The sequence below is a fragment of the Taeniopygia guttata genome, chromosome 35, assembly GCF_048771995.1.
Source record: "Taeniopygia guttata chromosome 35, bTaeGut7.mat, whole genome shotgun sequence".
NCBI lineage: Eukaryota > Metazoa > Chordata > Aves > Passeriformes > Estrildidae > Taeniopygia > Taeniopygia guttata.
This window is the reverse complement of record NC_133060.1, coordinates 3,587,498-3,614,163: the sequence shown is the minus strand read 5'-3', so window position 1 is coordinate 3,614,163 and position 26,666 is coordinate 3,587,498. Positions and strand designations below refer to the sequence as shown.

At 50.5% G+C, this 26,666-nt stretch overlaps 2 long non-coding RNA genes across 2 annotated transcripts; both read right to left on the bottom strand.

The window, feature by feature from the left end:
- Window positions 1–405: 405 nt before the first annotated feature.
- LOC140681399 (uncharacterized) lies at window positions 406–1,823 on the bottom strand. Its single transcript, XR_012052574.1, has 2 exons — window positions 1,115–1,823; window positions 406–665 (listed from the first exon to the last, which is right to left on the bottom strand). It is a non-coding gene; the product is annotated as an uncharacterized lncRNA (long non-coding RNA).
- Window positions 1,824–3,079: 1,256 nt separating this feature from the next.
- On the bottom strand, window positions 3,080–3,370 carry LOC140681402 (uncharacterized). Its single transcript, XR_012052577.1, has 2 exons — window positions 3,219–3,370; window positions 3,080–3,177 (listed from the first exon to the last, which is right to left on the bottom strand). It is a non-coding gene; the product is annotated as an uncharacterized lncRNA (long non-coding RNA).
- Between the last annotated feature and the right edge of the window lie 23,296 nt (window positions 3,371–26,666).

The window sequence follows — 26,666 nt, the reverse complement described above, 5'->3', positions numbered from 1 at the left end:
ATTAAAAGTGATTACAAGCTGTACTGTATCTAAATCGTTGCGATTAAGAATAAGTTGCAGAAGCCAAGACATCACAGCAAAAGCCACAACTACATAGTCCTTTATAACAAACCCAGGGCAGGTGTTTCCCTTGCAGGGAGCACTGGGGCCTTCCCCGGGCCCCTTCTGCCCTCTGGCAGAGCCGGGGGCATTTTCCAGCACACGCAGTTTGTACCCAAGAGTCGGTGCAGCCGAGAAGGCTCCGAGCGCCTCCTCCCAGGCTGACTCTGCAGATGCCCCGGCTGCTCTGGGCTCTGCCAGGGCTCTGCTGGGGCTCAGCTCTGGGCGAGGCTGGGCCCGCTCTCCCCTCACATTGCTCCGGGCAGCTGAGTCACAGAGGGAGGAGGAGGGGACACGCCAAGGGAGTTGTGGTTTAACAGAGTTTTTATTCAAAAAACTGCCATGCCAAACAGGCTGTCATAAGAACTGTAACAAACAGGGTGTCCTAACCAACATAACCAACTAGCACTGCTAACTACCATCACTAACTAGTTGTCCTCACTAACTACTGTAACTAACAGCTGTCCTCAAGTGCTTCATCTCCTCCGCTGCTCCCTCAGTTGCTTTGCTGCGGTGATCAGAGGGGTCAGGCTGGAGAGAAGCTTGGCTGATGATAAAAATGGGTGCTGCCCAAAGGATAAAAAAGAAAGAAATGAACCGTTACTTTCCAGAGTCAACTTCCTCACAGGCTCTGTTGCAAGAGGACAAAGGGAAATGGTCAGAAACTCAGGAGAGGGAAGCAGGCTCAGGTTAGATCTAGGGCAGAATCCTTTTGCCAGGAGAGTGGGGAAACACTGACAGAAGGTGCCCAGAGATGTGGGAGGTGCCTCCTCCCTGGGAACATCCAAGCTCAGGTCAGGCAGGGCTCTGAGCACCTGCCCTGCCTGAAGATGGCCCTGCTCCTTGTGGGGCACCAGGTGCAGATGCCCTCGAAAGGACCCTGCCAAGCCAAACCAGGCGAGGGTTCTGCTTGCTTTGCGTGTGGAACGCAGCGAGACTGGAGACTATCGGAGGGGCCCCACCAGAAAACCCCTCCCTGGCGCTGCTGCTTCCCCTGCAGCCGCTCGGCATTCACCTGCAGCAGCTCCTGGGCAGAGCAGCGCCGCTCCTCGTCCGGCTCCAGGCTGCACTCGAGGCAGTCCCGCAGCAGAGCCGACAGGCGCCCGGGCTCCTGCAGCTGCGGGGGCCCGTTGTGCCGGATCAGAGCGCGAGCCTGCAGGAAAAGCAAACTCAGCGCTCTGCCAGCTTCCTTCCCACCCACAGGTGCTCACATCGACCCCGGGTTCTCAGCCCCAGCTCCAGGGGCACTTTCCTCCCTGGCACAGATGCTGCTCACAGCTCATTTTCCTGTGCCAACCAAAAAACCCAAACCCTGGTGCTGCCACAGCCATTGGAAAGAGCTGATGCACTTGCTTCACATTTTCAGGTCATCCTCACAGCCAGAAGAGCTGCAACAGCGTAAATCCCAAAGCCAATTGTTGCTGGAGACTGCAGAATATTTGTCCGTGTTGAGGCTCGAGTGCTCTGGGAATTCCCTTCCCCATGTGCAGAAACCTCCAGCTGCTGCTCCCAGTGCAGGGTCACCCTGTGCTCACAGGGCTCTGCAGCCCCTGGAGAATTTGCCTCTTACCATGGCCTCATTTCCTTGAAGTAAGGAGCTTCTCCTCCCACCATCTCGTGTTGCCGTGCGTGGCCAGTCCGAGCGGGCGCCGGCGGATGCGCGGGAGGAGCGGGGAGGCGGCCGCTGCTTTCCCCCGGGCGCTGAGGGCTCAGTCTGAGCGCACGGACAGACGGATGGTGGACACGGGGCTGGGGGCGGCCACGGGGCTGGGGGCGGACACGGGGCTCGGGGCACACACGGGGCTGGGGGCGGACACGGGGCTGGGGTGGACACGATGCTGGGGGCGGACACGGGGCTGGGGTGGACACGAGGCACAGACGAGGCACACACGGGGTACACTCGGGGCTCGGGGCACAAACGGGGCTCGGGGCACACTCGGGGCTCGGGGCACACACGGGGCACACACGGGGCTCGGGGCACACTCGGGGCTCAGGGCACACTCGGGGCACACACGGGGCACACACGGGGCACACTCGGGGCACACTCGGGGCTCGGGGCACACACGGGGCACACACGGGGCTCGGGGCACACACGGGGCTCGGGGCACACATGGGGCACACACGGGGCACACATGGGGCTCAGGGCACACACGGGGCACACACGGGGCACACACGGGGCACAAACGGGGCTCGGGGCACACACGGGGCTCGGGGCACACTCGGGTTTATTGTGGGTGCGGCTTCCCGAGGCCCCCGGGCACCGGCGGGGTACCTGATCTATCCCCCGAACTGGGGGAGGGGGAAACGGACCCGCGGCCGATGAGGACGGAGCGGGGGCAGGGAAACCCCCCGGGAAAGCAGGAGACCCCGGGAACGGGGCGGGCATGGGAAAGGCGGGGGCGGAGGGAGCGACCGCGTGGCGAGGGGGAGGGAGGCAGGGTCGCAGCACAAGGGGAACCGCGTGGGGAGCGGCAGCGGGAATGGGGGAAAGAAGAAAAATTACAACTCCCACATTCGTCTGTGTCGTGGGAGAGAGAGGGGCAAAAACAGGAGAAAGAAAAGGGAAAAAAGGAGATTTCCCCCCCATTGTTCCTTCATCTCCCCACCTCCAATTCAATAGCAGGGAGTTATCAATAAACAATAGCAGTGAGCTGTGAATAATCAATAGCAGGGAGTGATCAATAATCAGTATCAGTGAGTTATCAATAATCAATAGCAGTGGATTGTCAATAATTAATAGCAGGGAGTTATCAATGATCAATAGCAAGGAGTTATCAATAATCAGTATCAGTGACTTATCAATAATCATGTTATAAATTTGTGCCACAACGGAACATAATCCAATTAAGAATTTTATTAATTTACAGCAAGTAGGATATGAACAAGGGTAACAGCACTGGGCAGCAGACAGAGAACTTCAAAAACCAAAGCTCCACTGACTGCTAACTTGATTCGCTCAAACTCTCTCCTTTTATTCCAATTTCTTCTTTTGTCTCCCTGGAATTTGCAAGCTAATTCCTGCCGTTATCTTGTGTTTGTATAAGCAGTCTCTGGTGTGAATGGTTGTTGTGATCTTATCTTGCATAGGCAGTCTCCGGTGTAAGTGGTTGTTATCTTACCTTGCATCAGCTGTGTCCGTTTGCTGTTTGCATACCTCCGTGGCCTAACCTTATCTCAATAGACAATACCTCAGTCTGTATTTTTCTCACAGTTGTCTAACCTTTACATATATCTTAATAAACAATATCTCAATCTGTAGTTTCTCACAATTCCCCCCCTTTTTCTTTTTATCCTATTATTGTTTATTAGACGTTGCTTTCATTCTCGGCACTGCAAATAAACCTTTTTCCACAATCCCAACATTTATCATAACACTCACATGGTAATACTTCACAATTACAATAGGCGTAGCCCCCTCGTGGCATAACACATTCACAACAATCTTTATTCTCATTAATAGATGCATTTTTATATTTTTCCCCCGACCTCGTAGTTAAAATTAGAAGTTTAGCTATGTCAAATCATTTTTTAATATCGTGTACAATACAGCGTAATATACAAGGCCGAATATAAGTCCCAGAATCAATATAATAAGCGGTCCTGCTAAGGCAGACAGCAAGGTGGTTAGCCAAGGTGAAACATTAAACCAATTTTCATACCATGTCCTGCCCGCCTCACGATCTTTTCTACGTTGATTTAACCTTTTCCAGAGTTCAGACATAGTGTCCTGAACTACTCCCGTATGGTCAGCAAAAGAGCAACATTCTTCATTGAGAGCTACACATAACCCCCCTTCTTTTAGGAATAATAGATCTAATCCTCTTCTATTTTGCAGTACTACTTCCGATAAAGACTTTACTGAAGTGGCTAAATTTTGGATAGATTGTTCTATTTTTGCTAAATCTTCATCTACAGCCGTCTGTAAACTTTGTAATTCCTGACTTTTTACTAGGGAGGCTATGCCTGTACCTGCTCCGACTCCACCCGCTATCAGCAGTGTAGCTAAGGTTACCACTGTAATTGGTTCTCGTTTTTGTATATTCAGGTCTCCTTCAAAGTGGCGTAACACTTCCTCAGAGGTGTGATAGATCAGACGAGGAACAATTATCACCTGTACGCAAAACTGAGATTGATCAAACACGTTTAGGGATAGGCAAGGCGTTACTCCGATGTCTGAACAAACCCATTTAGCTCCTGGTGTCGGGATAGCCCATTTGTCATTTCTATTCTTGTGTTTATTTATAGTTTTTGTAGTGATTATTGTCGTTTGGTTGCACAAAGGCTGATAATTTTTGGGCACTGTACCGATACATTTTCCTTGACCTGTTACTAATTGAATAGTAATTCCCTGCGTATGGTTTTTCTGGTCATTCCATGGGCATTCTCGTGGGTTTGAACCACTAGACCATTGAATCTTAGCTGGTTTTCCAATCGCCTCAAAATATGGTGGTCTAACATTATAACATAACCAGCATTCCTTAGTTAAATTTGGTTTGCTTTCATTAAGGGCACGATAAGAGGCTTGCATTAAATCCCATAAAGGGTCTTTGGATTTTAACACACCTGACTCCCTAACAGTCACCACGTCATTAGCTGTTCTATTTGTTATTGATAAGGGGTTTGGACAAGTGGTTGTAACACTTGCAGGGACTATCTTTTTTGTAGGGGAAATGGGTGAATTCAATACTTTATTCGGCCCAACAGGGAGTGAATCATGTGGTATTTTAACTTTTCTTATGAGAAAATGCCCTCCCCCGTCTTTAGGAATTCCTCCATAAACACGTATTCCCCATGTTAGTCCTACTAACCACTTGTTTCCTAGGGGATGTAATACTTGAAATTTGATGCGGGTACAGACTTCCTTGTCCCGCGAAGCCACATAATCCACATCACGCAGACCTGTAAGATCTACACCTGTTTGCTCAGGTACACATCCATTAGGAGTCCAGGTTGCTTTTATATATTTATCAGGAGCCTTTACTGACCAGCCCGAGGCTATTGTTTCACATCCCCAATAGCCACAATAATAATGTCCGGGATAATTACAGTAAGACGGTCCAGAAGCCGGGCATATATAAAATGGAGGTCCTTTTTCACAATGTATCGGTACTAAATCACAAAGTTTTACTATGAATTCAGGTGGACCTGTGTTGCTAAAAGTGGCTATTGTTCTCATTCCTTCCCAAGATATTAGTTCCCACTTGAATGGTTCATGTGGGTTTCCCCCTTCTGCCAGGGTTATTATCAATATCAAGACTAACGGTATACCAGGAAAAAGGGTGTCTGTCAATTTTACCAATTTAAGTAGATTTTTACCAATCCTGGGGAAGCTCTGTTGTTCCTGCTTTTGCGTCCCATTGTTCTGATTCTTTTCTCCACAGTCTGTTCCTCTTCTGCCTCGCCCGTCGACTCGGTTGCTTCGTATCACGGGGTGCAACATCTTCTCGGCAGCAAGGGAATTCTTCAGGAGAACAGCTGTTTCGGGATTTCTGCCTGTTTACATAGGCTTCCCACTTTGCAGCTTGAACTAATGGGGCAAAGCAAGACACAGTTAGTACTTCCCTTCTACACTTTATAACCAAGATTTCAGCCACAAAGAGGACTGGTTCATTGGAATGGTAACAATAATATTGAGGGTATCCACATTCACAGCGTGTCCACCATTTATCCCGGCATACCTTATGCCTAAAACAAGCAAATGGATAACAACTGTAGTTTAAATCATTACAACTAATTTGTATATCTAGAGTACATATATTATTTACATCAGCATATCTTTCATATTCACTATTGTGTGGCTACATATGCCTAACAATTTCCTTCAGCACACGTTGTACGCTTCCATATATAATAGATAAAAAAGGAAATAATTATAGCAAATATAAACAGCAATACACACTTTATACCAAAAGGTAATGCAGCAAAAAAATCGAATAAAGTCTTTATCATTTCGTTATCTTTTCAGAGTTATCTTGGTGTCACCTGGAGTACTGATTACTTTCCAGTGGGGTCTTGTCACTGGGCCTTTAATGCGGCTGGCATGAGTCCATCCACGCTCAGCAGTCCGGACAGCTGTTTCTGTTGTCAACAAAACGAGATAAGGTCCCTCCCAATTGGGTTTAGGGTTTCTTCCTTCCACACTTTAATCAATATCCAATCCCCAGGTTTAACTTTGTGTATTTTTAAGTCCAACGGGGGTCGTTGCACAATCAGTCCATGTTCCCAAAGCTGGTTACGATGTTCTGCTAATTGTGAAACATATTCATTAATCACACGGTCTCTAATTAAAACATTTGTTTGTGGGCTTTCAATTCTGTAGGACATTCCATACACCATTTCAAACGCTGATATTCCTACATCTGCTCGGGGTCTGGTTCTGAGAATTAATAGTGCCATAGGTAGGCATTTAATCCATGATAATTTGGTTTCTATCATCAGTTTAGTCAAAATAGTTTTAATTTCTCCATTCATCCTTTCAACTTTTCCTGAACTGTGTGGATGCCATGGTGTATGGTATTCCCACTTAATACCCAAGCTTTCTGTCAGATCTCTAACAATTTTTGACACAAAATGTGTTCCTCTGTCCGAGTCGATTACTTCAGGTACTCCATATCGAGGTATAACATGTTCAAGTAACACTTTAGTGACTTGGTTAGTGGTTGCCCTGGAGGTAGGAAAAGCCTCAACATAATGTGTTAAATGATCCACCATTACTAATAAATATTTGTAACACCCTACCCTAGGTAGTTCAGTAAAATCTACTTGTATATGTGAGAAAGGTCTGTATGCTGGGGAACGTCCCCCAAGAGGTCTCTGTTTTATGTTTTTTCGATTAACCTTTTGACAGGTCTCGCAGGCTGCCGTGACTGTCTTTGCTATATTATATACGCCTATACAGGCATACTGTCGATTGAAATGATCAACTAACGCCTGAGTTCCCCAGTGTGTTTTGCTGTGTATTTTTGAAAATATTTCAATTGCTATGCCCTTTGGCAAGACTTCTCTCCCATCTGGCAATATGTATTTCCCATCCTGTTCCTTAGCTCCCATTTGTTCTAGTTTTTCTTTTTCTGCAGACTCAAAACTCAAATTTTTACTAACAGGTACTTGTTGCATAGTCAGAATTATAATATAATTGCCTGCCACTCGTTTTGCTTCTGTATCAGCTGCATTATTTCCCCTAACTTGATAACTTGTACCTTGCTGGTGTCCCTTTATATGTACAACTGCTATTTTATTTGGCATTTTTAATGCCCCCAGAACTCGCCGAATTAATTCCTGGTGTACCAGCTCTTTTCCCTGTGAGTTAATAAATCCTCTTTCCTCCCATATTTTCCCAAAAGTGTGTACTGCTCCGAACGCATAACGTGAGTCTGTATATATAGTTCCATCCTTTCCCTTCAGTGACACTAATGCTTTCCACAATGCATACAGCTCACAGGCTTGTGCCGACCAGCTGGCACTCAGGGGGCCTGATTCTCTTATCTTAAATTCTCCTTTTTCCCACTTAACGATGGCATATCCAGACAATCGTTTACCTTCCACTATTCGTGATGACCCATCTATAAATAATACTTCTCCACATTGTAATTCTTCTTCTTCTAAGTCTGACCTAATGCGTGTTTGTTGTTCAATTGTTTGAAAACAATTGTGCAATAGTTCATTACCTTCTCCTGGGTACAAAAATTCAGCGGGGTTAACTGCTCCAATAGTTTTTAAAGATAGTTTAGGGGATTCTATAAGTATTCCCTCATACTTTAGTAATCGACTATCTGTAAGCCATTTTTCTGCTTTTTGTTGTAGCACTCCCCTGATGTTATGAGGCGCATATAAGATAACTTCTCCATTAAAAGTAATGCGATTTGTTTCCTCAAGTAATAGGGCAGCAGCAACAATGATTTGTAAACAGCTTGGCCAACCCCTGCTCACAGGGTCTAACAGCTTTGATAGGTATGCCACTGGTTTCTTTTGTCCGGCCCATTCCTGAGTTAACACTCCGAATGCCGTTCCTTCATGTATGTTAACAAATAAATGGAATGGCCGTTTTAAATCTGGGAGACTTAAAACTGGTGCTTGACTTAGCTCCCTTTAGAGGCTGGCAAACTGCTCTTGATCCTGAGGAGTCCACTTGGGTATTTTGCCTTTAGGCAATTGTTCATATAAGAATTTAACTTCAAAGCTGTAGTTCTCTATCCATTGCCTACAATACCCAAATAGTCCTAATGCCTGCCGAATTTGCCTCTTAGTGACAGGCATAGGTAATTCCAGAATTCCTTTAATACGCTCTGGATCTAATATCTTCTGGCTGTTAAACAGATAATGTCCCAGATATTTCACTTTTTCCTCCACAAATTGTAACTTTTCTTGTGATACCCGTAGTCCCTTTTGTGCAAGAAAGTTTAGGAGTCGAATGGTTTCTTTCTTTACATTCTCCTTATTATTCCCTGCTATGAGCAGATCATCTACATATTGTAACAGCACATTTCCCGTTTGTACCTGATATTCTGTTAAGAGTTCTTCTAGGGCCTGTCCAAACAGATTAGGGGATTCAGTGAACCCTTGGGGGAGCACGGTCCATCTTAATTGCTGTCTCCGGCCCGTCTCTATGTCTTCCCATTCAAAAGCAAAATAATTACGGCATTCTTCTGCCAGCGGAAGGCCCAAAAGGCATCCTTTAAATCAATTACACTATACCAGGAATTATGTGGTCCTAGTTTGCTTAGCAATGTATATGGATTTGCTACTACAGGGAACCGAGTGATAGTTCTTTTGTTTATTTCCCTTAGATCATGTACGAGCCGATATTTCCCATTAGGTTTTTTTACAGGCAAAATGGGGGTGTTAAAGGGTGACATACAAGGCTCTAAGACTCCTTGTGCCAACAATCGATCAATTTCTGGCTTCAATCCTCTCCGTCCTTCTAAGGATATGGGATACTGCCTTACCTTCACAGGTATGTGGGGTTCGGAAATTTGGATTTTAATCGGTGGCATTTCCAGTCTACTAATTGTGTCCGGAGAGTACCAGACATTGGGGTTAATTTGTTTTAGATCATCCACAGTCAAAGGATAAGCAGATACTGCCAGGTCTTGATTTTTTACTTTAATTTCTAATTGCAGTTCAACAATTAAATCTCGTCCTAACAGATTAAATTCTGCTTCAGGGACGAGCAAGAGTTCACCCATTCCAAATTTATTTTCAGTTTTGAATACCACATTTTTGATTTTACTTACCTTAAAGTGTTCCCCTTTTGCCCCAATTACTTGTACCTTTTCAGGGGAAACTTTATATCCCTCAGGTATTTGCTTAATAGTTGATTTCTCAGCCCCAGTGTCTACCAAAAAGGTGAACTCTTGTTTATGGGGACCTATTTTTAATTTTATCAAGGGCTCATGGTGGCTCCGGTCCCCTAAAATATAGAGCCCCTGACTTTCCTATTCCGTTTTCAAATTTTCCTCGTCCCTGATCCTTTCTCTGCAATTCTTCTTTATATGTCCCTTCTTTCCACAGTAAAAACAAGATCTCTGTTCCTTTTCTATTACTACCTTTCCTTGTTTCATCCTAGCAGATCTGTGTTCACCAGTTCGCCCTTTGCGATCCTCTCTGACCGCTGCTACCATCATTCTTACTTGTCGCTTGCTGCTCTCTTCTTCCCGCCTTACGTAGACTTTCTGAGCTTCCCTCAATAATTCATCCAACCCTCTATTCTGCCAGTCCTCTAACTTTTCAATCTTCTTTCTGATATCTTCCCATGATTTTGCCACAAACTGAGTTTTGAGGAGCGCTTGCCCTAAAGGGTCGTTTGGATTTACCCCAGAGTACAGCTGAAGGGCTTTCCTCAGTCGTTCCAGCCACTCAGTAGGGCTTTCATCTTTCTTTTGCATTTCATTAAATGCTTTATTGATATTCTGCCCACGGGGTACTGCTTCTCTAATTCCCTGAATTACTATAGTTCTCAGGTCCTGCATGTGAGTTCTATGAGCCGGATCCTGATTATTCCAATTAGGTCTTTGGAGTGGCCATTTAATATCTGCTCGAGGTCCCTGGGCATGCTGAGCATCCCACAGTCTCATTCCTGCTCGTCTAATCATATCTCTTTCCTCGGTAGTAAATAATTGACCAAGGACAGATTGCATCTCATCCCAAGTATAAAGGTTTGGTCCCAAAAATTGATCTAGTCTTTCTGCTGCTCCGAGTGGGTCCTCAACTAAATTTCCCATCTCGGTTCTTTTAAAATCTCGTAAGTCGGCAGAATTTAAGGGTACAGAAATATATCCAACCACAGGTTGAGGTCCTCCCATAGGTACTTCCCTTAGGGGGTACATCTGAGCTGCCCCTCTTTGACTTCTAGTTACACATCTAGGAGGGGGTGGGGACCCTTGTTCGGATTCTGGTGGGGGAGTGGGCGCTCTGGGGACCTCTGGAGGGGCTGCGGGAACAGGAGGAGGAATATAAGGAGGGAGGGTTAGAAGGGTTTCGTCTAACTCTTCCTTCTTTTTCTGCTGTTTAGTTTTTATTTCACTCAACGGATAAAGTCTAGCCCCCGGTCTTTCTAGCCACACTTCCGCATATTGACTCTCCTCTGGGTTAAAGAATTTTTTATTATTAACCAAGAGGTTTAATTGCTGTCTTACCCAATCTTCTTCTGACCCATAGACTGGCCAAATGACATTTTTAGAAATATTCTTCCCTCCCCATATCTTAGTACAATATTCTATCATTTTTTGCTTATCTTTCCAGTTGCCATGGAAACTGACCACAGCAACAGGGGCTGGGGATGCTTGCCATGGAAACTGACCATAGCAACAGGGGCTGGGGTTGGTTGCCATGGAAACTGACCATAGCAACAGGGGCTGGGGATGGTTACCATGGAAACTGACCATCACAATGGGGGGTTTATGATGGTCTCCATGGAAACTGACCACAGCAACAGGGGCTGGTGATGTTTGCCTGTGAAGGAACCGAGTTGCCACAGGCACTCAGAGAGGTTCCATGGGGACTTCCCAAGTCTCCAGGCTCTTCAAGAGCTGGAATGTCACACACACAGAGACAGGGGCTCCATGGAGACCTGCCAGGGCTTTCTGGGGATGGTAAGGAGCCGAGTGGTCAGAGGCAGTCACAGCCATTCCATGGTGACATCCCAGTGCACCTTGTGCTGCAAAGGCACCGATCTGTCACAGGCACTCACAGGGGCTCCACGGTGACATCCCAGGAGTGCCCAGGCTGCCAAAGAGGCGGGAGGTCCCAGACACTCACAGGGTTTCTGTCACAAGTAGAGTGGGAGCTTCGGGCAAAAGCATTATTTCTTTATTGGAGAAACTCCTGCTGAATCATGAGATGGAGAAATGATACCCAGCAGCCACCCTGAAACCCCAAAACCCTCCAGGACGTTTAGACTTCTAAAATTTGTTCAAAGAGAGGAGCCTCTGAGTGGCTGGATCCAATCCCAGCCCCAGACTTTCTCAAAGGTGTAAAAGATTGGACAGGTGGAATTGAACTTCAGTGCAATTTGTCCCACAGGATTAGCGATGGAATACCAGTTATATTTATAGAAATGTAATGGAACAGTTCATAGTGAGTGCTACCACACAGCACTTACAGGATGGCCAGGGTACCAGACCCAGGCAGCATGGGTTTACACAGGGCAGATCATGTCTGAGCAACCTGGTCTCCTTCTATGACCAGGTGACCCACTTGGTGGCTGCAGGCAGGGCTGTCTGTGGATGTGGCTATTTAGACTTCAGCAAGGCCTTTGATGCTGTCTCCCACAGCACACTCCTGGAAAAGCTGCAGCCCACGGCTGGGCCAGGAGCGCTCTGTGCTGGGTTAGGAACTGGCTGGATGGCCGGCCCAGAGAGCGGTGCTGAGCGGTGCTGCATCCAGCTGGGGACAGGCACCAGTGGTGTCCCTCAGGGCTCTTCGCTGGGACCAGTTCTATTGAATATTTTTATAGACGACATGGGTGAGGGCATTGAGTCCTTCATTGGTCAATTTGCAGAAATACTAAGCTGGGAGCTTGTGTTGATCTGTTGGAAGGAAGGAGGGCTCTGCAGAGAGATTTGGATCGATTGGACGGATGGGCAGAGTCCAACAGCATGAAGTTTACTAAGTCTAAGTGCCGAGTTCTGCATTTTGGACACAAAAATCCCCTAGAGCATTACAGGTTGGGACAGTGTGGCTGGACAGTGTCCAGGCAGAAAGGGACCCGGGGGTGCTGGTGGACAGCCGGTTGGATATGAGCCAGCAATGTGCCTCGGTGGCCAAGAAGGCCAATGGCTCCTGGCCTGCATTAGGAATTGTGTGACCAGCAGGAGCAGGGAGGTCATTCTCCCCCTGTACTCGGCGCTGGTGACACCGCACCTTGAGTGCTGTGTCCAGTTCTGGGCCCTCAGTTCAGGAAGGACATTGAGATGCTTGAGCACGTCCAGAGGAGGCAACGAGGCTGGTGAGGGGCTTGGAACACAAGCCCTGTGAGGAATGTTTGAGGGAGTTGGGGTTGTTTAGCCTGGAGAAGAGGAGGCTCAGAGGTGACCTTACTGCTCTCTACAGCTCCTGAAGGGAGGCTGCAGACAGGTGGGGTCGGTCTCTTCCACCGGGCAGCAACTGGCAGAACAAGAGGACACAGCCTCAAGCTATGTCAGGGAAGGTTTAGGTTGGATATTAGGAAAAACTTTTTCACTGAAAGAATAATAAAATACTGGAATTGTCTTCCTAGGGAGGTGGTGGAATCACTATCTCTGGATATGTTTAAAAAAAGACTGGATTTGGCACTTGTTGCTATAGTTTAGTTGTGGTGTTAGGGCACAGGTTGAACTTGATGATCTTAGAGGTCTCTTCCAACCTCATTATTCTGTGACACCGTGATTAAAAAATAAAGTTGTTTCCTTTTACTCTCTTAATCTTAATAAGAGTGCGTGAGTTATTTTGTGTCCTGGTGCAACAGTGTGACATCACAGTGGCTGTGTAACCTCACAGAGATCAGTGTCACATCACAGAGATGTCTGTGTGACATCACAGAGAGCTGTGTGACATCACAGAGATGTCTGTGTGACATCACAGGGGTGTGTGACATCACAGGAAGGCTGTGTAATATCACCCTGCTCTTTTAAATGCTTTAAAGTTCTCTTAAAAGTTTTCTATTCCTCCTAATGTTTACATATTTCTACTAGAGTTCTCATGCACTGTTCATGTAAATAATAATTGTTGTACTTTCTTCCTTATAAGAAGAGAGAATTGATGGAGTGTTAGTTTAACCAGTGAAGTTAGAGAAGTAGTAATTACATCCTCCAATCCATTGCCGCTTTAAAAATTTCATATATTACATAAAGCAAAAATGAAAGTTTCTTCCTTTTTCTCTTTTAATCTTAATATGACGATGTGAGTTATTTTGTGTCCTAGTGCAACAGTGTGACATCACAGGGGCTCTGTGACATCACAGAGATGTCTGTGTGACATCACATGAGGTTGTGTGATGTCACAGGTTTGTGTGACATTACAGGAAGGCTGAGTGACATCAGAGTGACTGTGTGACATCACAGAGATGTCCATGTGACATCACAAAAAGCTGTGTGACATCACAGGGGCAATATGACATCACAGAGATCTCTGTGTGACATCACAGGAGGTAGTCTGACATCAGAGAGCTGTCCAAGTGACTTCACAGGGGCAATATGACATCACAGATACGTGTGTGACATCACAGGGTCAGTGTGACATCACAGAGATGTCCGAATGACATCAGAGAGAGCTGTGTGTCATCAGAGGGGCAATATGACATCACAGATATGTCTGTGTAACATCACAGGGTCAGTGTGACATCACAGATATGTCTGAGTGACATCACAGGTGGTTGTGTGACATCACAGGGGCTCTGTGACATCACAGAGAACTGTGTGAATCAAAGGAACAGTGTGACATCACAGAGATATCAGTGTGACATCAAAGAGAGCTGTGTGTCATCACAGGGACTGCGTGACATCACAGATATGTCTGTGTGACATCACAGGGTCAGTGTGACATCACAGGGGCAATATGACAACACAGAGATGTCCGAGTGACATCACAGGAGGTCGTGTGATGTCACAGGGCCAGTGTGACATCACAGAGATGTCCATGTGACATCACCAAAAGTGGTGTGATGTCACAGCTGCTGTGTGACATCACAGAGATGTTCGTGTGACATCAGAGATAGAGGTATGACATCACCAGGGCAATATGTCTGTGTGACATCACAGGAGGTTGTGTGACATCACAAGTGCTCTGTGACATCACAGAGATGTGTGTGACACCACAAGGTCAATATGACATCACAGATACGTGTGTGACATCACAGGGTCAGTGTGACATCACAGAGATGCCCCTGTGACACCACAAAAAGCTGTGTGACATCAATGGGTCAGTGTGACATCACAGAGATGTCCGAGTGACATCACAGAGAGCTGTGTGACATCACAGGGGCAATATGACATCCCATAGATGTCTGTGTGACATCACAGGGGTGTGTCACATCACAGGAAGGCTGTGTAATATCACCCTGCTCTTGTAAATGCTTTAAAGTTCTTTTAAAAGTTTTCTCTGCCTCCTAATGTTTACATATTTCTACTAGAGTTCTCATGCACTGTTCATGTAAATAATAATTGTTGTACATTCTTCCTCATAAGAAGAGAGAATTGATGGAGTGTTAGTTTAACCAGTGAAGTTAGAGAAGTAGATAGGTCCAAAGGCCAAATGGACTGTTGGATCTCACCCCAATCTATGGTTCATCCCACACCTGTAACCCTCCCCTGAAGCATCAGGTGTCTGTGACCCCATTGGCCCAAGTCTTGTTCCAGCCCACCTTGAAACCCCCTGATAAGGAGTCTCTGAGGAGCCAGACGCCCTCTTGGAATTTCCCCTCTCTTGGAATTTCCCCTCTCCTGGATCTCCCCTTCTCCTGGAACTCCCCTTCTCCTGGAACTCCCCCCATCTCTTGGAACTTCCACCCTCTCCTGGAGCATCCTCTTGTCTCTCTCTCCCCCTTGTCTCTCCCTCCCCAGTCCCTCAGGCCCTGCCCCGTGCTGCGTCTGGCGGCTCCACGCAGGACCTTTCCCCCTCTGTAACAAACCTGATATTCTAAGAGCAGCCTTCAGAGATCTCTCGTCTCCATCCATCCAAACCCTCCTGGAGCACAGCGTCCCCGCACCTCTCTGCCACACAACCTGGCAGCAGCCTGGGCCAGTTCCCCTCTGCCTGAGCGTGCCAGGCAGCAGACGGGGCTGGGACAAGTCCCTCCCAGCTGTCCCTGTTTGTGTGCCAGAAGCCTCTAAGGGTGGGGTGGGGGGCACAAACCAGGGCGCCTCAGAGGCTCACAGGGAGGCCCCACAGCCCCTCCTGCCCACAGCCAAATCTCTCCAGACTGCTCTGCCAGGGCTGGCAGCCTTGGGTTCCTCCACCACCATTGCATGGCTCTGTACCCTGCATTGCTCTACTTCAATTCTTTTGCTGTTAGGTAAAACAGAACACACCACCCAGTTCCAAAACAGGGCAACAGAGACAGTCAGAAAACAGAGCACCCAAGAGGTGGAGGTATTCAGTTTTGTGAAGAACAGGCCCCAGGGAGACTTTATTGCCGCTTTCCAAGACTTCAGAGTGGCTTTGAAGAAAGTGGGGGACACCTTTTTTAACAGGGCCAGTTACAATAGAATGTGGGTGAATAGTTTTAAACACAAAGGGGATCTAATCAGAGTAGGTCTAAGGAAGAACTGGTTTACTCGGAGCATGGTGCCACCCTGGCACAGGTTGTCCCAGGACTTGTAGGTGCCCATCCCTGGAACCATCCCAGGTCAGGTGGGACAGGGCTCTGAGCAACCTGATCTCTTTAAAGATGTCCCTGCTCATTGCAGGACACTTGGACCAGAGGACTTTACAGAGCCCTGCCAGCCCAGCCCAGCCCAGCACTGCTCAGCATTTTCATTTGAAGAGCACCAAGAGTGGAGGTGAGGAGGAAGGGGGCTCATCTGATGCCTCGGGCCTCACTGGAGGAGGAGCCCATCCCTCGCACACTCTTTCACCTGCAGCCCCTTTGCGTTTTACCTGCAGGAGCTCGTCGGCAGACCAGCGCCGCTCCTCGTCTCTCTGCAGGCAGCAGCTCAGGAAGTCACGCAGCCAAGCCGAGAGGAGCTTGGGCTGCCGCAGCTGAGGCGTCCCTGCTGTGGCTCTCAGGTGTTTAGTCTGGAGAAAAAGGGAACACGAGGCTCCACCTGCTTCTTTCCCATCTGTAACTGCTCTCCAGAGCCCATTGTTTAACCTCCATTCTGCAGTGGCAGTTTCTGCCCTGGCAGAGACCCAGGGATGACTTTCCTTTACCAACAAAAAGCCCAAACTCTGATGCCACCACAGCTTTGCCAACATCCTGCCAATCTTGCCTTGGCAGCCAATTTCATTGACTGACCTAGTTAGTGGGAACTACATCAGCAAAAGCACATCTCCTTCTCTGAGGAGTCACACCAGCTGGACAGCCTTTTCGGAAGGGGGACTTTGCTATGTTAACTAATTCCAAGGATTAGTACATGAAAGACATCTCTGCAGTGCTTGTTGGTCCCTTAAGCACAGTTGCCATAGAACAAGACTCATCAAGTTTTTTGACCTGCTCTTGAAAACTATGGTAATTGGAAGAAAAGAAAGGAAATCCACCAGTTAATCCCCAGGTAAAGAAACAAACATTTACAATCCCATATTCAACACAGACACATTAAGATGCATGCACAAATGTATTGGGATGAAAATGCCTGCTTGGGCACACAGGAGCCACCTGCAGCTCTGTTTCTCAACAGTCTGAAAATTTCATCTTCCCTTATGCAGCAAAAGAAAAACTTTTCCTGCTCAGAAAAAGGAGAAATGCCATCCCTATGGACACCCTCTGCTCGTTTGGCTTCTCAAGTCAATGCATGAATGGTAGGCCCATCCCAGAAAATGCCAGGAAACAAACAGGAGGTTTTGGCAGGCTCTCCCCATCACCAGGCTCCGGCTTGGTGGCGTGGAGAACGTGGCTTGGGCTATGAGAGAAACACGGCCACTAAGTGTTTCAGCAACACTGCACAAGAAGCAGAAGGGACTCTGTGGCCTTGAAGCCTCATGCCCAGGTTTCAGGCATGTTTCCCAGTGAGCAGAAACTGCACAGGGGGTTAAGTTCCTCTCTAGAAACCACTGTTTTAGAAACTTTGCTGGGTTTGGGGTTCTTTCCTTCATTTCTGGAAGGATAACACCAGTTCTAAGATGCTCGTTTCTGCTATTGGGGTCATCTACACAGACAAAAGAACTGGAACCGCTTATAACCCAAAGGAAAGTGTTGCCTGAGAATGGGGTTTGTTTGCATGTGGTAAGGCTTGAGTTCCACACTGATGCAACCAAAACTGCAGCAGATGCTGATGTGTTGCAGGGACATTTTTAGGTGGAAGTCGTTCCAGCAGATGGCAATGGGATTTTGTCCAATGGCACGCAGAACACGGGGCAGGTGAGAAAGACAAGCGGGATCAGTATTTGCTCCTTACCGTGGCAGGACTTTGGTTCCAGTAAGGAACATTTTGTTCCACCATTTCAATTCCCACAATTCCAAAAGACCATATGTCCACTTTGGGGCCATATGGTTCACGCATCAGCACTTCAGGCGCCATCCACCAAGGAGTCCTGGCTACCGAGGACGGTCTCTTCTCCTCAGGGCCGAGCTCAACAGAGATGCCAAAATCAGCTGAGGGGAAAGCAAAATACTGGTTTTATTTGAATTCTGTGCAATTAGGAAATCGAGCAAAGGAATTCCCCAGTAGAAGTTTGAGAACGTGCTGTTGAATGTCCTGGACAACTGTCCCTGCTCTGTTTCCTCAGGATTTTAGCCAAGGAAATATGGTATTGGCGACTTAAAAAATCCCCACATTTTTTACACTGCCTTCAGCAGTGGCTTTTGTTCTTTGGAAGCTTTAGACTTGTAACTGCCTCCCTCTGGAAGGGACACACACAGAGCAATGCCACTCTTGGCTGCTTGTTCCTCGTCATACCTCTGTGCACATTGCAACCGTGCCATCAGCTCACAGTGGGGGGGTCCCTGCACTGCCCCCAGCACCATTTTTGGGGAGCTGGCAGTCACTCAAAGCAGCCCCTCACCCCACATCCCTGGAACATGCACCTGACCAAGGATATACTGACCCAGCTTGACAGAGCCGTCGGCTCCGGAAAGGATGTTGCTGCTCTTCACATCTCGGTGGATTACGTGGTTTGAGGGAAGAAAATCCAGTCCTTGCAGGCACTGAGAGAGAAAACAGAAACAGGAGGGCAAAAATTAGCGCTGTGATTCCATGGCACAAGAAAAGAAACAAAGAATCTAAAAGATGCCCTGTGCGGGGGAATGGCGAGTAATGGCAGAACGCAGCGCCACTGAGAGGAAGAGCTGCTGCTCCAACACTTGCAGAGCAGGACCTTTCTAAGGAAAGGCATGCCAGCTTTTGAAAGAGCAACAGCACCTGCTGTTGTTGTACACTGTCCCCTGCAAACCAGCCAGGATGACTGCTGCTGCAGTGGGTGTGCTCAGAAGCAAAGCGCATTTTGGCTGCACTACTGTGGCTTTTAGCTGAGGAATGAGAGAAATGAGTCTCCCCTTTTTCCTTTGCTGTTCGTTTCAAATCCTGCTACCAGCACCTTTGCTTTTACAAGCAAGGAATGCAGTGAAGACAGGCAAAGGTTTAAGGAGGCAAGATGGAGAACAGCAAATACAAGAGGCAGAGTGAGAATACAGCAGCAGGAGATAAGAGTACAAGAACAGAGTACAGTGAGTGCGAGGGCACTGGCAGGCATTTCACTTGAGATGCTTTTACTTGCCCATAGCATACCAGCAATGCAGAAACAAAGCTTTATACATGAAACCTCTCCTGTTCTGAGCCCCTGTTTCCCAGACAATCCTGCCCAAACCCTTGGAAGCACAGGTGGGATTGCTGACCTCCTGACTGATGGATGCTATGTCACCTTCACACAGGCAGGTCTTGCTGATGACATCGCTCAGAGTGCCTCCGTCCATGTACTCCATGACCAGCCAGAGTTCCTCACCCAGAAGGTAGCTGAAAGAAGGAAACAAGGGCACGGGGATGAACGTACATGGCTACATTGCTGTTTGGAAAAGACAGGGGTTGATTCTTGTTTTCGGGTCCCTTTGAGACAAAGACAGAATCAAAGCAATAGATATTCCCTCTTGGCTGTGTGTTGTTTGCAATCTGTGCAGTCTCAAGGAGAAAAGAACAGCTGTGAAAAAGGAGATGTCTTAGATGGCCAGCAAGCTGAAAGCGTGGTTTAGTAACAGCCCAGATAAAAAGCCTGTCACGCATGGTGTTTCTGGAAATAAGCACCTAGTCTTCCTGGCATGCATAGCAATGGAAAAGAAGGGCAACAATCCAAGGGAAATCAGCTTTAGGATGGTTCACCAGCGTTTAAAAAACTTTTTAAAAGCAATCCCAAAAAAATGTGGAGGCAGTGAACTTAGAGGGTATTAACTTAGTAAGATACAGCTGATCCAGGTTTTGAATAATTTCTGAATAATTTTCAAACTACGTGTGCCAGGGGAGACTCATGCAGACAAGATGCACTCTCTTCTCATCCATTGGAGATGAGTAGAGAAATATTAATACAGAATAATTAACAGCTCTACTTTCTAGAAGTGACCAAAGTGGGTTTTTAACCTCTCGTGTTTGCTGTATGTAAACACACATTCATGGGATAAGTCCATGACCACTCACCTGTCTAAATAATTCACAACACTGGGACTCCTATGCCTCTTCATGAGACTGATTTCATTAACGGTTGCTTGCTTCCTCTTCAATCCTTTAAGTCTTATTTTCCTTATGGCCACCTAAAATGACGCTGAAAATCAGTAACTTGAGAAGTTGGTGGCACGAGACCACAAGGCACCTGGAGCGAGTGATTTTGCAATGACGCAGCCGAGCTGTGCCAAACTGCCTCGTGATTAGGCACTGCAGGAACTGGAACTGACATTGCAACAGCCCATTGCTCCGCGCCCTTGGAGGCCAGTTACAGGACACGGGGCCACTGAGGTTTTGCCGTGTCCACTTGCTAACGGTGGTGTCTCAGCTATCACTCACAAACCTCTGAGCACACTCCCTGCTGCTTTGTATGGGATTCAGAAGAAGTGATCCATGCCTCAATACTCTGTGGATACAACTTGGGCGATGGCTTTTAGGGATGCCTTGCAGATCTCTCCCTGTGTGCAGTTCCCAAGTGCAGCACTGCAGCTGGCTGAGGAACTGCCAGTAACTTTCAGATGCATTTTCTGGCAGGCAGAGATGAGAATTCAGGACTCGGACGCTGTTGCCCCAAAGAGCAGTGAGATGCTCTAAGGCACCACCTTTGTTTTAGCAATTGAGAGCGAGTGAGCACATCCTTCTCTGAAATGAACTGCTGCCCTCTGGGCCTTCTTTTTGGCAGCTGAGAAGGACAAAGACTGTCCCAAATGTATTTTGCAGGCTGGCACCAGTCTGTGCTTCTTTTGCCTTTTCAGCACAGCTCTACCCAAAGCTCTGGCCACAGCTGCCCACACCAGAGGAGAAAGCCCCTTGGGTGCAGCAGAGTCTGCGGGGGCTGTTGACATTTACCTCTCTTCCTGTGGCTTTGTTGAGTGCTCTAACCACATGTCCAAAAGTCCTAGAAACAAAACAGAAGCAGAGAAGGGAGAAGCTGTTTATTTCTTAGAGTGAAAGCCAGCCCACTCAGGAGATCTCTGCTGTAAATGCCTAAAACTTGCAGGATGCAGGAGGGCTCTGTCAGAAGGCAGATGATCCTTTTTCCTCTCAAGTGCATGGGCAGTGTCTGGGCCGGTTGCTGAAGCGTTGGGGTTTACTGCCTCAGCTCCTAAAGGGAATTTATTCTTTCATCTTGGGTTTCAGTTTCTAAACTGTGTGGTTCCTATCCTGACCGTGCAATATTTCCTTCCACAAACCATGGGAAAGAAATGTTCCTGAGAACTGTTATTTCACAGCTTTGATAGGGGGTAGGTTGCTCTTTCAGGCAAGCAAGGTTCTTCTTTTTTCATTAGTGTGGCAGTGTGATTTTGAGACATACAAAAATGCTAAAGAAGTTAACATAGAGCTGTCCCACACTTGAGAGACAAGGAGATCTTCCAGGTCCTGTTCCTTGATGCAGGCAAGACCTCAGCAGCATGGAGATGTCGCTGACAATGCTTTCTGAGCACACACACAAATTCTGAGCAGCACTGAAGCGATGGGACAATCTATCCCCAGTATCTGAACACATTTGCAGCTGGCCTGAGTTCACACTGGATCGATCTTCCAGTGAAACACCTGATATACCAGCAAAACATCTGGCCCATGGTTGTGTAGAAGTAACTGTGGCTGGACTCACCCCTTGCCAATATCTTCCAGTTCAGTGTATTTCATCATGGGATTTTCCATGTTCACCATTTTCCTCCCGTTGTCCAGGCTAGAGCTCCCTCAGCACCTCCTCCATGGCCTTGTGCTCCACAGCCTTCCCCAGCTCCCGTGTCCTTCTCTGCACACACTCCAGCCCCCCGAGGACTTTCTGCTTCAGAGGGGCCCACAAGTGGACACAGCACTCCCAGCCATGGCCGCAGCGCTGCCCAGCCCAGGGGGACGGTCACTGCCCTGCTCCTGCTGCCCCACTGCTGCTGACACAGGCCAGGGCATCCTTGGCCTTCTTGGCCACCTGGCCACACACTGGCCCACCTTCAGCTGCTCTTGACCGGCACCCCTGCGTCCTTTTGGCCCACGCAGCTCCCCCACCACAAAGTTGCCCGCTTGACTTCAAATAGAGCATCCCCAGTTCCAAGATGTCCTTCCTCTTCTCAGCAACACAAGACAGCAGTCAAGGACTTGCAGCTTCCCCCCCACCCTGGGCACTAATGCCATTCCCAAAGCTGCAGGCTGTGTGCAGCTGTCCCTGCAGGATGGCCCCAGGGCAGAGCCCAGCCGGGCTCCCCCTGCAGCCCCTGAAGCTTGGGGCAGGCAGTGGTCCCAGAGCTGAGGTTCACGGGGAGCACCCGCAGCTGTGCCTCGCACTCTGTTGCCGTGTCATTGTGCAGGCTGGCTTGTACGGGGTGAATGTACCAGCCCTGGTTTGACTGACAGGGGCCTGGCCCATCACAGCTCTCCCAAGGCTGCAGGCATTCCCCAGGCCAGAATCTGAAGGGGCACAGAGATCAGACCAGTGAAATCATCCAGACTGGGTTTTTCAAAGGCCCTTTAGAAGGAAGGGCTTGAGAATAAACGTGCTCTGTTTGCCACAGGAATATCGGGGTGAGTGGTCTCTTTGGCTCCAACCCACTTTCCTCCCCGAGCCAACGTTACCCACTCCCTCACACGTCCCCCCCGTGCCTTCCCACTGCCTTGTCCTGTCAGGGCTTCTGCAGCCCCTCATCCCTTCGTGGCCCCGTCCCCTCAGGCTCTCCCCAGCCCGGCCAACCTGCCCGGCAGCAGCGCTGCAGCGCCACAGGAGCTCCAGAGGAGCCCATCCAGAGGCACCTGGGAGCCCTCAGCAATCCGGGCAGCAACACACGGGCAGGAGGACACGGATGGCGCTTCCTGCCTGGGACAGGGCTTGTGGCCATCTCCAGGCACCGCTCTCACAGAGATCCCCACAGCTGTCTCTGTCCATCTCTCTGTGGGCAGCACAAAGGCTTCAGCAGAACCACCAAAGGCCAAGGGGCTTCTGGCCATTTTCCCTGCAACCCTGCATGCCTGGGCAGCTTGCTGAGCCCAGGATCCCATTTGTCACTCTTCCCCTAGACCCTGCAGAACCTGGGCAGCAAAAGAAAGATCCTGGGAGTCTGTCTATTAAAACACATCCTATATTTATATGCTAAAGTAAAACAAAAAGAAAGAAAAGAACAATCTTAAAGAAACGAAACATTCCTGCTGGCTCGGGCGGCCCCAGCAGACAGAGCCTCTGGGATCAGCTCTCTGCAGAGCTCCAGCAGCGCAGCCAGCCGAGCCCCGACAGACGAGGCCGTCTCCTCCATGCCCTGCGGAGCCGATCATGCAGGTTGTCAAAGATGGAGTATGGAGCTCTCTCTGCTTCCTGGAGGACGTACAATGTTTGAACTGCCAGGCTTCCGACAGGGACACTGATGTCATTGGCCATGCCTTCAAGGGCTGAAAGAGAGAGGAACAGAGCCATGGTCAGTTCCCACATCTGAGGGGACCCGAGGGGACTCTGTGCCAGGGCCATCCCAGCCGGCTCTGGCCATGGCCAGCAGGGAGCAGGGACCAGCTGGATCAGCCCGAAGCTGCTGGCCAGGAATCCCCCAGGTGCCCTGAAACCTCTGTGTGCTCTGCCCACGCCGCCCCTGGTCCGCACAGGGAGCAGAGCCCTCCGCAGCCGGGGCAGGGCTCGCAGCTCCGTGCCAGCCCCCGCTGGCAGCCCGCTGCCCTCACTCACCCTCAGAGATGAGCTGGAGCTCTTCCTTCCTCCCCCTCAGGTACCGCCCGGCCGTCCCTGGGAACACAGAGCCTGTCAGGCCCGGCGGCACAGCTCCCTGCCAGCGGCGCTGCCAGCCCTGTGCCCACACGGCCTCCTGGCCCGGCTCGTGGCTCACCCATGAACCTGACGGCCGCCTCTCGCAGGGGCTCCTGTGGGCTCTGCAGGTAGGGCAGGGCCCGGCGCAGGTGCTCGGCCACGCTGCTGCTGTCCTCTGCCAGCTGCAGAGAGCGGCAGGAGGGAAGGGTTGGCCCCGCAGCCCCGCCGGGCCGGGGCTCCATGGGCACCCGGCTCGGGCCGCAGGAGCCTGGAGCAGAGCCCGCGCGGCCTCGGGCTGCAGCAGCGGGCAGGGGCACAGCTGCCAGCCCGCACACCGAGCACCACGCTCAGGGGGCTTCTCCAGGCTGGGGCTGCGGCTTCCCGGCCCTCCTTACCAGGCACTCGGTGAAATTCCACGGCTTCTGGTTCTTCAGCAGCTTTTCGAGATCCCTCTGCTTCAGGAACTCGGCCGCACAAAGCAGCGTTTCCTGAGAAGCCTGGAGAGCAGCAGAGACGCGGAGATGGCCCCACAGCCCAGGGCGCAGGACCCGTCCCTGTGCCAAGGCTAGCAGGAGGCTGCAGCCTGCGAGGTGCCAGGGCAGGGGCAGCCCAGCCCCTGCCAGGGGAACAGCAGCAGCTGCCGAGTCCTCACCTCTGCCACTCGCTGGTTCTCATCATGGCAGTGGAAGGAGAGTGGCAGCAGGCTCTGGCGCACGTGTGCCTTCAGGGCCTTTTTTTCCTCTTCTGGAAAACGATCCAGCATGTCTCGGAAGATAAACATGGAGCTCAACTGCACCTGGCTATCCTCCTGTATGAAAGGAAGGAAGAAAGACCTCAGCGTCAGCTGCTTCAGGCCCACCTGGGCACAGCCTGTAAGTGCACAGGGCACAAAGTGTGCGGGTAGCACCCGCTGGCCGTGGCTGGAGGCGTAGAGCCTTACGTTGTCAAAGAGTGGCAGGAGCGCCTCAGCCAGCTGCAGGGCGAGGGTGCTGGTCATTGGGGCCTCTTTGCAGAGAAATAAACCCCTGAGGAGAACCGTGGTCATCCTGAGCATGACGCCGTCATTTTCCTGCAGGAGCTCCACGAGCCTTTCATGCAGGCTCCACATCCTTCTGGCCATCTACTTGTGGAACACAAGTGTGTGAAACACCATCCTGCTGCCACAGGGCCCAGGGGCCAAAGGCCTGTGCCAAAGCACTCGGGCAGCTGCAGCAGGAGGCAGGAGAGCTGGCAGCAGCTGCCTCAGTGCCCCAAGGCCAGCCGAGCCCCAGGGACTGCCTTCCCCAGCCCCACGCTGGCAGCACGGCTTCAGCCCCTGCGCTCTTCTCACCGAGGCACTGGTGGTGCCGAGCACCACGAGGCCTCTGAGTGCCAAGCGACGCCTCCCCCTGCACTCGCTCTGCAGGTTCTTTGACAAGAACTCCAGGACGCTGTCACGGCATTCACTCAGGTTCAGGCGCTCCAGGATCTGAAAGGCACAGGGCAGTGACGGGGGAGCGGCCGGCGGGAGCCCAGAACCGCACAGGGCCGGGCCCAGGCAGCAGCACAGGGCGCGGGCTCCGTCCCAGGCACTGCGGCCAAGAGAGGGCAGAGAGCCGGGAGGCAGCTGAGCGAGGCAGCGCTGGCCTTCAGGCTCACCTCCACAAGGAACGCCAGGGCGGCCAAATCCCGGCATGGCGTGTCTTTGCTGAGCAGCCCGAGCAGCTGGAATGCAATCGCGGAACACACGGCTTCGGATGCGCGGTGCATTTCTCTGACAGGAGGAAATAGGAGCCAAACCCCTGAGCCAGCGGGGGCAAACCTCTCCCAGGACTGCCTCACAGAGGTCTGGCCTTTCTCCAGCACCCTGCAAGGGGCAGCTGAGCCCTCTGGGAGGTTGCTGCTCTTGGGCACGCTCCTCTCCCAGCCTTTTGCAGCCTCCTTGGCCGTCCCTTGGTGACAAGGGCTTCTGGCCCACGGCCACGGGGACTGTGTGGGGCACCTGGGGCACAGGGCACACATGCCAGGGACAGCTGGGGAGCAGGGGGTCTCACCTGGCCAGCACGCCCACAGCACAGTGGTGGGTGTCAGCACAGAGCAGTGTGTCCCAGCCACCCTTGTCTTCCATGGCCACCACCACATCCTCATAGTGCAGTCGGCAGAGCAGGGCCTTCAGGGTCTGCTCTGCAAAGCTGTGCGCAGAGCAAAGCCCAGGTCACGCTGGGGGCACTGGCCCCTGCCCAGGGATGTGGCAAGGACAGGAGGACTGGCATGGAGCACCTGCTGGGGTTGGTGGCAATGCCGTGTTGCTGCTGGCATCCCTCCCAGAAGGTATCGACCTCCTCTGGCATATCCAGAGTGCTGAAGAGCACTTGGAAGAGCAGATGCACAAAGAGGCAGGGGAAACACACGGTGACTACATGTGGCACACAGGGCAGCTGGAGGATCTTCCACATCACCACGGTTGCCTGCAAAGGACAGAGCAGCCCGAGACAGCGCTCAGTGCCGAGGTGTCCGTGTGGCAGGGCCCAGTACGGGAGGGAGAGGCCCGGAGAGACGCAGGGGGAGCACCGAAGGGGGAGCACCGGGCCTGGTGGCCCTGAAGCTGCCCCGAGGCCAGGTTTCAGCCCAGCGCCTGAGGCAGGGAGACGCCGTGGGGGAGGGAGGATGGAGAGCTGCTGGAGAGGTGGCCTTGGGGCCGGCAAAGGCAGAAACTCACAGCCAGGGCAAGGACAGCCGTGTGGTCCCCATCGGAGGTGCACGTGCTGTGCTCTGGCCAGCTCCCCAGCACCTCGAGGAGTACGAGCATGGCCGGCTCTGCAGTCCTGGGTGTGCACATGATGCTCTTCCACATGGCCAAAGCAGCTCTGTGGGGTCAGAGCTCTGTCTCAGAGGAGTCTGGGACACAGCAGCGTGGCCTGGGTGGCAGCGGGGAGCTGAGCTGCTCTGCCAGCCCTGCCTCTGCCCACTGCCCCTCACTGGCAGCACGCAGGCAGCCCAGCCCTGTGGGGACTGGCCCCTGAGGGGCAGGGGGGAAGCATGGCAGCATGCTGGGGGGCTGGCAG